Source organism: Lynx rufus, unplaced genomic scaffold, assembly GCF_022079265.1.
Source record: "Lynx rufus isolate CCGP_SWC_20201006 ecotype Redwood Valley unplaced genomic scaffold, mLynRuf1.p SCAF_28, whole genome shotgun sequence".
NCBI lineage: Eukaryota > Metazoa > Chordata > Mammalia > Carnivora > Felidae > Lynx > Lynx rufus.
The window spans coordinates 11984388-11990299 of NW_025814843.1; the positions used below are offsets into that span (position 1 = coordinate 11984388).

The following is a 5912-nucleotide window of genomic DNA, read 5'->3' on the forward strand; positions in this document are numbered from 1 at the left end:
TTTATGACACAAGTGACGTCCTTGAAACCCCGCAACAATTTAGAGGCACCACTGGTGAGACTCCCCCCCACCCCCCACCGCGAGGTCCCACCCTTGAGAAGGGATTCTTGACCCGTGCTCGGGCTGCTTCCCCTCGACAGGCGTCCCCAGTCACTCTGCCGCGACTCTTCCTCCACTTCCCTCTACACGCTCCTCAAAGGCACAAGTGCTCTGTCTTCCCTCTGATCGCCATTCGATGCCCGCGTCAGCCCCCCAAGGACACGACCTTCACAGCTGAGCTTCCCTGCGCACAGCTGACGCTAAGTCTGGGCACGGAGGTGAGGACCGTTTTCCCACCAAGGAGCGACCACAGATACGCCCGGCTCCCCCCCGCGCGCCCACCCCGCCACCCTCCTCCCCCGAGTCGGCTCCTTTTGTGCCCTTGGCATTCTAGAGCTCTGGTCCAGAAGACCCGTTTCTGCATCTCACGGGTCTGGGGGCTAGGACGCGGGAGGATGGTCTAGGCCTCGCAAGAGGACCCATCAAAGCTGAGGTCCTTGCCCGGCCGCACCCCCGGCCGAGACTGGGGCCTCCGGGCCCCCAGGGTGCCGGAGTCCCTGCGAGTCCACGAGACGCGGGACACGCGCTTGCTGAAGGTAAGACACACAAGCAAATCAAGGAGGCACTGGTTGTGCCTTTGTGTCCACTCACGTTCTTAAAGTTACTGCTTCATTAAGACTCCCAGCCTTCCGCAACGGTTTGTCACCTGGAAACGCTGACATACCTGACTCGTGGGAGGAGGCAGGAGGCTTAGCAAGAGCCACCTGGGCCTCCCATCTGCGCGGGTCAATGTGGGGTGACGGGGGGTGGACGCGGGTAAGGGGGGCGGGTGGACGTGGGGTGAGGGGGGGTGCACGCGGGTTAAGGGGGTTGGCGCGGGTAAGGGGGGGCGGGTGGACGTGGGGTGAGGGGGGGTGGACGCGGGTAAGGGGGGGCGGGTGGACGTGGGGTGAGGGGGGTGGACGTGGGTAAAGGGGGGGGCAGGTGGACGTGGGGTAAGGGGGGGGTGGATGCGGGATAACTGGGGGTAAGAGGGGCGGGTAGACCTGGGGTAAGGGGGGAGGGAGGTAGGTGGACGTGGGATAACTCGGGGGGGCGGATGGATGTGGAGTAAGGGGGGGCAGGTGGACACAGGATAACGGGGTGGGGGGAGGCGGGTGGACGCGGGGTAACAGGAGGCAGCATGGTGGACACCACACCTGAGGTTGTACGTGGAGACAGGTGCAGCCCAGGAATCAGAGCTCCCCTCACGGCCCTAGGCTGGGCCTCAGAAACTTCACCCAGAAATGGAAATGGGACACAGCGCTGAGAGCAGGGTGGCCGTGATTATGCCCAGAATACGTGGCCCTACCGCTGGACGAAAACCTCGCAGCCAGGTACACAGATCTAGGTGAAACTTCGGCGAGTCAACCCCAAGGAAAGTTCACAGCCCCTGCGCTGTTACCTATGGCTGCATACACGTTATACACGCTACCCCGAAACAGAGCCACTCACGACAACAAAAACTCGTTCTTTCAGCCCGCGCAGGCTAGGGATTCAACCGCAGCTTGCTGGGGGGTCCCGGCTCGGGTCTCTCATGAGGGCACAGCCAAGACGGGCCCCAGAGCTGCATCATCTGAAGCCTCGCCTGGGGCCGGAGGGTCGGCATCCTGGACGGCTCCCTCACCGCCCGGACTCTCCGGAGGGTGCCCGGGTGTCGTCACAACGCAAGAACAACGAGGAAACTGCGATGCCTCGTAGGACCTAATATAGGAAGTCATGCACGGTCACGCTCACCGTATTCTGTTCGTTAGAACAAAGTCACTAAGCCCAACCGTCGCTCAAGGGAAGTGGAATTAAGCCCAAGGTGGTATGCCCAAACATCTGTAGGTAGATTATAAATCCGCCCCATTCCAGAAAAACAGACCTCCACGTCTGGGGCTCAGGGGTCCCGCAGCTCTAAAAGCAACTCCTTGTGACCAGTCTAGTGCAAATTCCGCCATTAACAAGCACTCCTCATATTCGCAGAGCACAAGTACAACTGTGCACGGCTTACTCTGAATACAAATACAAATCACCTCGATATAATTGTCAACCAGAACACCAGATAAGGGGGCAAAACCCTGCAACGTAAAAGAGAAGGAATCAGATCATTAAAGAGAAAAGCTGACTCCTAAGGGATTAGAAATAATTCTGAAAACAGGAGATGAGAAACCACCAACAACAACCCTAATTAGTATCTTCAGGGAGAATCCAGGAGACATAGCATCTTGTATAAAATAAAACGATTCTACAATATTTAAACACTCAGAGAACGTGAAGGAACCCTTAGAGGTTAAAAATATATGGCCAAAAGTATTTTTAAAACATGTAAAAAGGCTGTTAAAAAGTCAAATCCAATAGCCTGGAAAACATTACAAAAAGAAAAGAGACAGCGGGGCGCCTGGCAGGCTCAGTCAGTGGAGCGTGTGACTCTCGATCTCGGGGCCGTGGGCTCAAGCCCCACGCTGGGTGTCGAGATCACTTAAAGTTAAATAAAAATTAAAAGAGAAAGTGACAGAAAGGTGAGCTGAGAAAATAAGAGGCAAACCAAAGAAGTCTGGGAGGCCCTGCAGACGCAGGGTAACCAGCAGGGCTCCGAGAAGGCAGAGGGAGAAGATACCTTTTCAAGAAAGCTAGGGAATTTATCAGATTTGGACGACACGACTCTACTGAAAGTTCACCAGGTTTTCAAGCGTAATCGATGAAAACAGGAACGCTCCATAAACGGTTCGCTGGGAAGTCTCAAAGCACCGAGGACAGGGGGCGCCTGGCGGGCTCAGCGGGTGAAGCATCTGGCTCTTGGTTTCGGCTCAGGTCACGATCTCACGGCTTGCGAGTTCAATCCCTGTGCCGGGCTCTGTGCGGACGACGCGGAGCCTGCTTGGGATCCTCTCTCCTCTCTCTGCCTCTCCCCCACCCGTGCTGTCTCTGTCTCTCTCAAAATAAATAAGAAACTTAAAAAGAAAATCAAGGGTAAAGAGAACGCCCTTTGACATAAGGCAGAAGTTGGCAAACCATGTTTTTGTGAATGAAGTTGTCAGGCTTTTGTGATAGGGAACGCTTCACCAATCTGCACGTCATCCTCGCACGGGGCCATGCTAATCTTCTTTGCGTCCTTCTGATTCTATTACACGTGCTGCCCAAGCATGCACTTTGTCAATAAAGTTTTACTGGAACACAGCCACGCCCGTTTGTGCCTTGTCCACGGCTGCTTTCGTGCTACCACAGCAGAATTAAGTGGTCGCAACAGAAACCATACAGCCCACGAAGTCTAAAATATTTCTCATCTGGCCCTTGACAGAAAAAAAAGTGCTGACCTTTGCTCTGGAGAGAAAGCTTCCAGAAAAAAGAGTGCAAAACAGACAACAATTCACTCGCAATACAACAAATCAACCCGGCAGCAGGAACGTTTTGCAGCCCCGCCGAAGGCCAGAAGACAATGGGAAAATGACATCCATCAAGGCACAGAAGGGAAAATCGCGTTTGTCCTAAAACTCTACACTCCTCTGGACTATCCACACCGTCCAGCCCGTCCACACCGTCCACACTATCAAATGCTAGGAGAACGTCAGGGCACCTTCAAGTATTAACGGACGCCAAAGACTCCCCTCCCGTGTGCCTTCTTAGGGAGCTGATTGAGGACGTGCTCCGGACAAACGAGGGAGTAAATCACTCAACAGAAGACAGTCCCTGCACGCGGCAGCGTGATGTGCCTGGAAACCACTCAGTGAAGACTGGAGCCAGAAGGCGGACATGTGGGGAGGGGAGAACCCGGGAGATGTGCCTGTAGCCTTGAGGATCTGGAAACGTCGAGGAGGGGATGGGGTGCTGGGGGATGGGACAAAACAGGCAACACAACGGCCGTCGGTGGAGCTTCTCGAGACACAAGGGGCCTCGACCCTAAGCTCGTCTGCTGCCGGAGGGACTTGACCGGAGGCTAAGTCCACTTCCCTGGGAGGGAGGACGCTTCACTGATGTTTGGTCCAAAGTCCACTTACTCTAGAGACAAGTTTCAGAGCCACCAAGACAGATTTCATGACAGTTGTTTTAAATCACAATTTTCCTTGTTATCAAACCTCCATTTTCCAAGTGAGGAAATGGGAATCAGAGAGGTTAAGTCACACGCTCAAGGTCACAAGATCGGGATCAGTCTCAAGATTCAGAGCCAGGATTCGAACCCAGAACCGTCAGGCTTCAAAGCGTGGCTCCAGATTTTCCCTCCTCCCCCTTCTTTCCCGGGGAGGAGGGGCCGGTTGCTGGCAGTTGTTCACCAAGTGGGCCAAGGCCCCCAGCTCCTGCTGGGTTCCCGAGGCCCCGCTTCCAGTGGACAGACTTGACTGGCCCAGCACAGGCCGACTCCGCCCCGGAGGGCCAAGCGGCTCTCGCCGGGGGCAGCAGAGGCTGCGGGGTGCCACCGAGTCAGGAGGGCAGTTCCTGGGGAGACAGAGGGCGTACGGGCAAGAAAGCCGTCCCGAGAGGGCCTGTCACGAGGGTAAAGGTGCATCAGGCAGGACTGGTCGACTTCACCTGGCCGTGCTCACCAGCGTCTACGGCCGAGCAGAGCTTCACGACTTTTCAGCAGACGGGCTCTGGCTCCCCACCCCGAGCAAGGTCCCGCAGCTCAAGAGCAGAAAACAGAAACGCATTTCCTTCTTCCCGGGCTCGGGCGTGGGGTGATTACTCGGCAAACGGCCCCGTCACATTTGGTCGCCTCGGACATTTCTCCTACCCGCCAGCTCCTCTTCCCGAACGGATCCAGAGACGTTCCTCAAAATGTTCTGCTCCAACAAGCGTGTGACAAGACAGCTTGTCAGGTTGTCTCTTTCTCGCCAAAACGAGGCCACGACGCTGAGGTCCGGTCCTTCCTTCGTTTAGAAACGATGTGACAATGGCGTGCTGGCTTAATTTTCCGAGAAATGAGATGCTCCTTGGCTGGCGACGCTCCCGCAGCCCCACGAGGACGCATCATTATCTCCTTCGAGTCGTTCCCGTGGGAGTCCCCTCGTTAATTTAAGATATAGACGAGGGCTGTTCAAACAGGGAGCTTACGAGGTTAAATCCTGCCGTGTCACCGAAGCGTGGTCGTGGCACTGGGGCCGAAGACCAGCTCCAGCCACCAGGGGTTCCCGAAGGAAGAACGGTGTCGGTGAAACTAAAAACTAAAATAAAAAACTAACGCTAAAATAAAAATGGACACAGACAACAGAAGTGGGTTGAACTGGCCGATTTACTGCAGTAAACGTGGCATTACGTTTGCTAGCGATTTCCTTGTAACATACGTCATCTGTGTTTTTCTAACGTTACCTAACTTTGAAAACGTTCCTATGTGTAATCAAGCTTTAAGAAGAAACATGGCGATTTTCCCCTAGTTCTCCCGCATACCCTTTGATTATTGATTAATTTCTTACATTATTCCATTCACATCTGCGTTTATCTATAATCTACGAAGCATTTGCTTTGCTGTTCTTGTGAAAGGCCCTCCGTTTCTCAACACCTCAAGTGGAACAGTGACAGGGACGTGACCTCCTAACCACATGAGGCCAGAAGAACAATGTGTCTGCCTCGGTCCGAGGTGCCAGGAAGGGGCCGAAAACGCCTTAGAAACCCACACCTCATACATTCTCAGAGAGACAACGCACCTAGGAACCAATGAACCATTCTGTAGCTTAAGCGACTAGGTTCAGTCATCATCTGGAATGCCTCCGGGGGGCCAGGTGGGCCTAGGGGTTGAAGTCACCTGTGCCCAGAGATACACTCTTAGTTGCCGGAGTGAGGCTTTCAAACCCATGTCTCTCCTTTACAGGCCCTCTTGCTGGCAAAGGCATGAGGCTATCTTTCCTGCAAGTAGAGGA

General features: G+C 54.6%; 1 non-coding gene across 1 annotated transcript; it reads right to left on the minus strand.

The window, feature by feature from the left end:
• Nucleotides 1-3106: 3106 nt before the first annotated feature.
• On the minus strand, nt 3107-3212 carry LOC124519749 (U6 spliceosomal RNA). Its single transcript, XR_006964191.1, has one exon. It is a non-coding gene; the product is annotated as a U6 spliceosomal RNA (small nuclear RNA).
• Nucleotides 3213-5912: the final 2700 nt, after the last annotated feature.